Consider the following 9803-nt stretch of genomic DNA (forward strand, 5'->3'; position numbering starts at 1 on the left):
GTCTGTCTGTCTGTCTCTATGTCTCTCTCTGACTCTCTGTCTCTCTGTACTGTATATATATAATATATATACAATCACGTAAAGAAAAAACAGAATAAAAGGAAAAACACATGAAAAACAAATAAAGGTGTTCGCAGCCGCTGCTGTAGCTGCCGTAGCTCTCCAGAGCTAGGGTCGCCTATCGCCCTCGGAGCCCAAGCCGAAAGAGAAGGGGGTGTATAAGGAGAAGTTTTCAGGAACATGGCTCGTACCAAGCAAAGTGCCCGTGAATCCACCTGTAATAACCCCCCCAGGAAGTAGCTCGCTACAAAAACCGCTAGTGAGAGTGCGCCCTCTACTGGAGGGGACAAGAAACCTCATCCTTACAGGCCCAAGTACTGTGGCTCTCAGTGAAATCAGACGTTATCAGAAGTCCACTGAGCTTCCGATTAGTAAACTTCCCTTGCAGCGCCTAGTGCGTGAAATTGCTCAGGACTTCAAAACAGATCTGTGCTTCCAGAGTGCAGCAACTGGTGCTTTGCAGGAGGCAAGTGAAGCCTGTCTGGTTGGCCTATTTGAGGGCACCAACCTATCTGCTATCCACGCCAAACGTGTCACTATCATGCCAAAAGATATCCAGCTAGCGCGCCGCATACTTCGAGAACGTGCTTAAACTCAAAAATGACGGGAAACATTTTTCATTCTAAAACAGAAAAAAAAAATACACACACACCATGAGGTCAAAAGGTACCTAAGTATATGATTGTGAATGGAAAAATAGGGGACAGAATCAGGTATTGGCAAGTTTTTTCTATTTTCATGTGTGTGAATTTTTTTTTTCTGGGCAATGAAGATTAAGTGACTTGCCCAGGGTCACACAGCTAGTGTCAAGTGTCTAAGGCCGCATTTGAACTCAGGTACTCCTGAATCCAGGGCCATTGCTTTATCCACTGGGCCACCTAGCTGCACCGCCCCCCCCCCTATTTTTTTTTTTTTTTGCTGGGCAATGAGGGTTAAGTGACTTGCCCAGGGTATGTGTGTGAATTTTGAATATAAATGAGAGGAAATAAAGCATTAATGCAGTCAACAATGTTTCCATGAACAAGTTTCAACAATTTAAAACAATTATAAATAAATCTGTTAAATGTTTCTGTACAATGCCAGAATTTGGATTTTTATTTTAAATAAATTTCTTACTGACAGCAAAAAAAAAAAAAAGTTAAAATAGTATGCACTGATCTTCATTCAGACTTAATCAGTTCTTTCTCTGGATGGGATAGGATTTTCCATTATGAGTCTTTTGGACTTGCTTAGATCATTGCATTGCTGAGAAGAGTTAAGTCAATCATAGTTGATCATTGCACAATGTTGCTGATACTGTGTATAATGTTCTCCTGGTTCTCCTCATTTCACTTTGCGTCACTGTGTGTAAGTTTTTCCAGATTTTCCTTAAATCCACCTTCTTGTTATTTTTATAGCACAATAGTATGCCATTACATTCATATATAACAATTTTCTTAGCCAGAATGTAAGCTTCTTGGGGGAAGTCACCTTGATTTTACCTTCCCTTGTATTTACAGTTGTTAGTTTACTTCCATATTCATATTCAACTTAATTAACACTTGTTGAGTAACAATTATTACCCACAAATACTTGTTGAATGAATAAAGAAATGAATGTTATCCATTGTAACAAAAAGGTCTTTCCCTTATTATTTACCAGGAATTCAATATGGTTTCTTTCTCATCAGTTCTAATTGCAACCTATCCATGCCTTCTCATCCTTTGTCATTCTTCCCCATGTCATTTTATGAAGAGAGTTTGCTCAGTTTATTGGAGACTTTGTAAGTACAGAAACTCCTCCCCAGAAAGCTAATCCAGAGTTAAGAAAAACATGGTGGGGCAGCTCCAGTCCTGGATTCATGAGGACCTAAGTTCAAACCTGGCCTAAGACACTTGACACTTACTAGCTGTGTGACTCTGGGCAAGTCACATAAGCCTCATTGCCCCCCCCCCAAAATGCATGGTGACCCAAGGAAAAGAGTTATTGCTTCCTATAAGCACCATATGTGATAAAATTATAACTAAAAATCTTGGGAAAAGTGTCATCCTTCCCCTGCATTATAGGTCATCAAAGAGGAACTTAAGATTTGAGAAGAGTTATAAAAAATGAAACATTCATTGAATTCAGGACCTATCAATCAGATTTTTTCTGTAAATGTAATGAAAACTATCTTAGGTGTCAAACAGGAACCTTTGACATTGGGGTGCGAGAGAAGTGATCCAAAAGATAGCAGGAGTCTGAAAACTGGAAGAATCAGCACCTTGAGTTTTGGCAGCTGAAGGGAACTGAATTGATTTGAACAGGTCTGAGGAAAGTAGGTTTCTTTTGAAAGGGTCTCTTAGATTTGACCCAAGAGATAAGCTTGAAACTAGAGGTGAAGGAATACTATTAACCAACTTCAGAAGATAAAAATTAAACTTTCCTTCTCTCTATGGAGCTTAAATTCTACTGAAAGTGATAATATGTATACAATATACTTTGACTCTCTGAGTCTTAATTTACCATCTGAGAATTAGGGGGTGAGAGAAGAAGGCCTCTGGAGCCCCTTCCAAGTGAACTTCTGTGATCCTTTGAAGTCAAGGAGAATGCGGATCATATATCGAGGAGTCCAGAGCCATAGAGATCTCCTAAAGAATACAGAAGATAATTGCAAAGTTCCTTAAAGGATGGTGTCAAAAATTCCATCCTTATCTAGGTACCTGATGACCATGGAAGAACATACAGGAGGCAACTGTAGCTGGGGAATGGAATGAAACTATATGGAACAGCCTTATCCCATAATAGGAAGTGAAACTAAAAGGTGTAAATCCAGGACTTGACAGTTTCATTAACTAGTTTCAGTTCAGTGTCTTCCATATACAGAGTTGAAAATGAGGGCTAGCGACTGGAGAGGGTCACCTTCTATTAATTGACTTCCAAGTGGTTAATTTGATTTGCTACACTTATCAATTGAAATAAGCATATGCACTCCACTTACTTCAAAATTTATTAAAGACTGCCAAGTTAATTTCCTCATGAAAATAAGGCTTGGGAGACCTTGCTATTTTTCACTGAAGACAGGGTTTCCCAGGTAGGTACTTATGATCCCTTTGGCATGTTGTGAGGAAATGGACTGTTATGCTCTTTAGTAAACTGCTGCCATCCTGAAGAAAAGAGCCAAAGAAACTTCAAAAGGCATATATACATATATATATATATATACATACATACATACATACAAACAATATATGCATGTATATACACATATATGGATGTGTATATGTATATGCATAGGTATGCAATGGATCTTAAAGTCTATACAATTGAACCCTTAGCTTTTATGGATGGGGAAACCAAGGCCCAGAGAGGGGAAGTTGCTTTTCTAGGGCTATATAAGTAGTTAGGCAGTTGGGTGGTACAGTGGAGAGAGTGTCTGGTCTGGAGTCAGAAAGACTCCTCTTTCTGAATTCAGATACATCCTCAAAAACTTACTAGCTGTGTGATACAGGGCAAGTCACTTAATCCTGTTTGCCTCAGTTTCTCCATCTATAAAATGAGCTGGAGAAGAAAATGGCAAACCATTCCAGCATCCATCCCCAGATTGGGGGCAACTAGGTGATACAATGGATAAAGCACTGGCTCTGGATTCAGGAAGACCTGAGTTCAAATCTGACCTCAGACATTTTTCACTTCCTAGCTGTGTGACCCTGGGCAAGTCACTTAAGCCCAATCCCCCCCCCCCCCCCCCACACACACAGAAAAACAAAACCAAACAAAAAAGAAAACCTCAAACTGGGTAACAGTCAGACATGACTGAAAAAATAACAACAAATAGGTAGTTAATAACATCTCAAATTTGAATCCTTTTACTTTCTTTTTTTGTTTGTTTTTTTGTTTTGGGTTTGTTTTTTTGTTTTTTTTGCGGGGCAATGGGGGTTAAGTGACTTGCCCAGGGTCACACAGCTAGTGTCAAGTGTCTGAGGCCGGATTTTAACTCAGGTACTCCTGAATCCAGGGCCAGTGCTCTATCCACTGTGCCATCTAGCTGCCCCGAACCCTTTTACTTTCACTCCAAATCCAGTGTCCTTAGCACTGAACCATGCTGCTCTGCCTCCAAAACACCTTTACAAGTCAAAAACTTCAGTGAGTCCTTGAATTTATTTATTGGGTTGGAATTATATATAATGGAAAAGGGGCAGTTAGATGGTTCAGTGGCTAGAATACAGGGTGAAGAGTCAAGAAGACCTGAGATCAAGACCTGAGATTAAAACACTAGCTGTGTGGTCCTGGTCAAGTAACTTAACCCTATTCACTTAAGTTTCCTCATCTATAAAATGAGCTGGAAAATGAAATGACAAATGACTCCAGTATATTTGCTATATACAACTGAAAAAAGCAACAAAAAATTCATGGAAATAGCACTGGCCTTGAGTTTGAGAACTGGCTTCATATTATATTTCAAGCACAGTGACTACCCTGTGGACAATTCGCTTGTCTCAGTACTTCAGTTTCTCCATCTGCAAAGTGGAAATCTTAATTCTTGGACTAATTCTCAAGGATGGATAAGGCAAGCTTTCAAGCTATATACAGGTAATTTTTGGTTTGGTACAGTCATATTCTTTCTTTGGTATAGAGAAAGTCTCCTACTGCAGATTAGCAGCTGAAAAATAAATAATTGCCAGTGGGAACTAAGATGTTAAAAGACTTGCCAATAGTCACACAGCCATTATGAGTCAGAGATGGGACTGAAATCCAGGTCTTCTTTCTACAAGGTCAGGTCTTTATCCATAGTTTATCCTCTTTCTATGCATGTCTCTCTTAACTCACTGATCCCAACTCTGTCTCTCCCTAAAATAGCATCCTTCTTCTGATCTTCCCTATCTTTTGTTTTTGTTTTTGTTTTTGTTTTTGCCAAGGGCACCATAATGCTTTAATCCTATGTACCATTAATTTTTAGTCACTCTGTTTTCTAATTACCTCACTGTCATCCGCTCTTCCTCACTCTGACTTATTCCATAAATCCAATCGGTCACCAAATATTGTCATTTCTGTTTCTACAGCATCTCTCCAATGTACCTTCTTATGCCCATACTCACATTGCATACCCTGATTTATCATGTCTCCTCTGTTCTATTTCAATAGCTATTTATTAGTTTCCCAGCTTCAAGTGTCTCCTCATTCAAATCCATTTTCCCTACAGTTGCCCAAACAACTAATATATATATTTAAATCATGTAACCCCAATACTCAATAAACTCTAGAGTTTCTCTGTTAACTCTAGGAGTATTTTGCATTTTAGAACTTTACAACCTGACCCGAACCTATATTTCCAGCTATATTATGCATTTGACTTTATTTGTATGTAAAATGTTTTGCAATTTCATTCATATAGTTTCTTGGTTTTTCTTGGCAGGTAGACTTCCAAGTATTTTATATTGTTTACAGTTATTTTAAAAGGACTTTCTTTTTTATCTCTTGCTATTGGGCTTTGTTGATCATATAAAAATGCTGATGATTTATGTAGGTTTATTATATATCCTGCAACTTTGCTAAATTTGTTAATTATTTCAATGTTTTTTAGTTGATTCTCTAGGCTTCTCTAAGTCTATCATGATTTCATCTTCAAAGAGTGATAGTTTTGTTTCCTAATTGTCTATTCTAATTCTGTCAATTTATTTTTATTCAATTATTTGTATGCCTAACATTTCTAGTATATTTTGAATAATAGTGGTGATAATGGAAATCTTTGTTTCACCCCTGATTGTATTAGGATGACTTCTATCTTATCCCCATTACATATAATGCTTCCTGGTGCTTTTAGAAAGATGCTGCTTACCATTTTAAGCAATGATGCCTCTTTTCTAATACTTTTTTTACTTTTTAGCATCTATTGAGCCAATAATATTTCTATTGTTTTGTTATTGATATGGTCAATTAAGTCGACAGTTTTCCTAATATTGAACCAATTCTGCATTCTTGGTATAACTTCCACCTAGTAATAATGTATAATCCTTGTGACATATTGCTGCAATAGCCTTGTTAGTATTTTGTTCAAAATTTTTGCATCAATATTCATTAGGGAAATTGGACTATAATTTTCTTTATCTCTTTTAGCTCTTCCTGGTTTAGGTAACAACACCATATTTGTATCCTAAAAGGAGATTGGTAGGATTCCTTCTTTACCTATTTTCCCCCCAAATAGTTTATTTAGTATTGGAATTGTTCTTTGAATATTTTGTAGAATTCACTTGTGAATCCATCTGGTACTGTGGATTTTGATTTTCCTTAGGGAGTACATTAATGGTTTGTTTAATCTATTTTTCTAAGGTGGGTTATTTAGGCATTCTATTTCCTATCTGTTAATATGTATAATTTACATTTTTGTAAATATTCATCAATTTTCTCTTTCGCTGCCTGATTGTCACCATCATGGATCACATTCATGCTCCCGAAAAGGGCCTGTCTCAGTTGGCTTTGCCGTACCACCGCAGTATGCCGACATGGCTGAAGTTTACCTCAGATGACGTGAAGGAACAGATCTACAAGCTGGCCAAGAAGGGCCTGATGTCCTCTCAGATTGGTGTGATCCTGAGGGATTCTCATGGTGTGCACAAGTGTGCTTTGTAACTGGCAACAAAATTTTGAGAATTCTCAAGTCCAAGGGACTTGCCCCTGATCTTCTTGAAGATCTTTATCACTTGATCAAGAAAGCTGTTGCTGTTTGAAAACATCTTGAGAGAAACAGAAAGAATAAAGATTCTAAATTCTGTCTGCTTCTCGATGAGAACTGAATTCACAGGCTGGCTTATTACTACAAGACCAAGAGAGTGCTCCCACCCAATTGGAAATATGATTCATCCACAGCCTCTGCTCTGGTTGCATAAATTTTGGTTTATGTACTAAAATAATAAAATCACATCTAGATGAAAAAATATTCATCAATTTTGCTCAGATTGTCAAATTTATTGCCGTATAATTGGGCAAAATATTTCCTAATGATTCCTGTAATTTCTTCTTCATTGGTGATGATTTCACCCTTTTCATTTTTGATACTGGATATTTGTTGTTTTTTTTTTTCCTTTCTTTTTTAAAGTCACATTAACTGAAGGTTTATCTAACATTTTTTTCATAAAACCAACTCCTAGATTTATTTATTTCCTCAATAGGCCTTGTGGTTGTTGTTGCTGTTTTTCCATTTCAATTTTATTGATCTGTCCTTTGCTTTTCAGGACTTCCAATTTGGTACTCAACTGGGGATTTTTAACTTGTTCTTTCTCTATTTTTTTATTGCATGCCAAACTCATTGATCTGTTCTTTTTTCATTTTATTGATGTAAGATTTTAGAGAAATAAATTTTCTCCTACATACTGCTTTGACTGCATCCATAATTTTTGCTATGTTGTCACATTGTTGTCATTCCTTTTAATGAAATTCTTGATTATTTCTATGATATGCTCTTTGACACACTTTTTAAAAATTAAGGCCATATAATAAGTTTATTGAAAAAAAGACACAATCCTACTACTTTTCTTATCAATAGGATTTCTGATAGTGCACCAAGTCTCTGGGTCTGCTGAACTTCTTGGATTCTCCCTGAAGAGGGTCAGTCACCATTAGAGTTTGGTCCAATTGGATAAGGGTATCTTTTATTTCCTTCTTGGAGGCCTTCCTCATATTTCTGATAATAGTCCATGATGGCTTTGGAGATGGACTACCAGATAGCATAAATCTGAGTGACATGGGCTCCCCATTTCACTTGGACCCAGATATCTCTGCAAGCAAAACATTCCTTGTCTTGTAAAAGGACAGGATCCAGAAGCTTGTACTGCAAGGTTTCAGGCTCAGTCATCTTCAGTGGATGCCCATTCACATTGATTAGCTCATTGCCTCTATTGAAGTGGGCCACAGCTGCGGCTGATTTCTTTCAACCAAAGACCTGGATGGACTGGAGCAGCCCTTTAGATGTCATGCTGCTTTGGGGTGGAGCAGGCTCTGAGTGGGACTGGTGGTGTAGGCAGTGGTGACAGAAGCCAGAAATGGGAGCTCCTCACCTGCACAGTGCTGAGGAACAAAAGGGCCACACTTATTTTTTAGGGTTATATTGTATAGTTTCCAATTAATTTTTGTTTTCGTTTTTTTGTTTTTGTGGTTTTTTGGTGAGGCAATTGGGGTTAAGTGACTTGCCCAGGGTTACACAGCTAGTAAGTGTCAAGGGTCTAAGGCCAGATTTGAACTCAGGTCCTCCTGAATCCAGGGCCGGTGCTCTAGCTGCCCCCCAATCAATTTTTAATCTATCTTTCCCCCTCCCTTTGTTGAATATAATTATTATACCATTATAAAGCATTTAATATTTACATTTAATATTTCTAACTTTCTACATTTAAGTTTGAGGATTTTTTTTGCTTTAATACATGGTGAATTTTTATTTAGGTGCCATGTGCTGCTGAGAAAAGGTATATTCCTATCTGTTTCCTTTTAGTTTTCTTCAAAGATCTGTCATATCTATGTTTGTTTGTTTTTTTAATATTCTAATTACCTCCTTAGTTTCTCCCTCATTTATTTTTTGGTTGGATTCATTGAGTTCTGACAGGAGACAGTTAACCCCCTCCCGCACTAGTAGTTTGGTTATCTATTTCTTCCTGTAACGCATTCAACATCTTTAAAAATTCAGATGCTATATCACTTGGTACATATATGTTTTATATTGATATTGCTTCATTGTCTGTGGTACTTTTCAGCAAGATGTACTTTCCTTCCTTATCTTTTTTAATTAGGTCTCTTTTTGATTTTATGCTATCTGAGATCAGAAATGCTACCCTTGCTTTTTTGTTGTTGTTTTAAACTTTAGCAAAACATAATAGATTCTGTTCTGTCCCCAAACTTTTACTTTGTGTGTCTCTGATTCAAATGTGTTTCTTGTAAACAACATATTGTAGGATTTTGGTTTTTGATCCACTGTGCTATCCACTTCTGTTTCAGGGGGAGTTCCTTCTATTCACATTCACATTCACAGTTATAATTACTAATTGTACATTTCCTTCCTTCCTATTTTTATTCCTGTTTGCCCTCTCTCCTTTCCCTCCTCACCAGTGTTTTGCTTTTGTCTACCACCTCCCCTGATCTGCCCTCCCTTCTAACAGATCCCTCCTCAACTTAGTCTCCTGCCCTCCTACTTCCCTGTTGGATAAGATATATTTCTATATTCAACTAATTGTGTACGTTATTCACTCTTTGGGCCAATACTGATGAGACTAAAGTTCAAACAATGCCCACCACCCATCTTCCCATCTTCCCCTCCACTGTAATAGGATTTTTTGTGCTTCTTCATGTGAAATAATTTGCTACATTCTGCCTCTCCCTACCTTTGCTCCCAGTGTGCTTCTTTTTCTCATCCCTTAATTATTTTATGTAATTTCCTCAAATTTACTTTATACTCATATCCTCTGCCTATGTACATTCCTTATAGCTGTACTATTTGTGATATTTTTAAAAGAATTATAAGTATCTTCCCATGTAGGGAAATTGAATCCTTTATGTTTTCTTTTACCTGTTTATGCTTCTCTTGGGTATCAATATTGGAGATGAAATTTTTTATTTAATTCCAGTCTTTTCTTTATGAAAAGTTGAAATTCCTCTATTTCATTGAATGCCTATTTTTCTCTTGATGCATTATGTTTACTTTTGCTGGGTAAGTGATTCTTGGTATAGTCCTAGCTCCTTTCCCTTTTACAATATCATGTTCTACCACCTCCAATCCTTTAATGTTACAACTGTTAAGTCTT

At 37.2% G+C, this 9803-nt stretch overlaps 2 pseudogenes; both read left to right on the plus strand.

The window, feature by feature from the left end:
• Positions 1–234: 234 nt before the first annotated feature.
• Positions 235–652, plus strand: LOC122729707 (annotated as a pseudogene).
• Positions 653–6450: 5798 nt separating this feature from the next.
• Positions 6451–6905, plus strand: LOC122729621 (annotated as a pseudogene).
• Positions 6906–9803: the final 2898 nt, after the last annotated feature.

The sequence above is a fragment of the Dromiciops gliroides genome, chromosome 5, assembly GCF_019393635.1.
Source record: "Dromiciops gliroides isolate mDroGli1 chromosome 5, mDroGli1.pri, whole genome shotgun sequence".
NCBI lineage: Eukaryota > Metazoa > Chordata > Mammalia > Microbiotheria > Microbiotheriidae > Dromiciops > Dromiciops gliroides.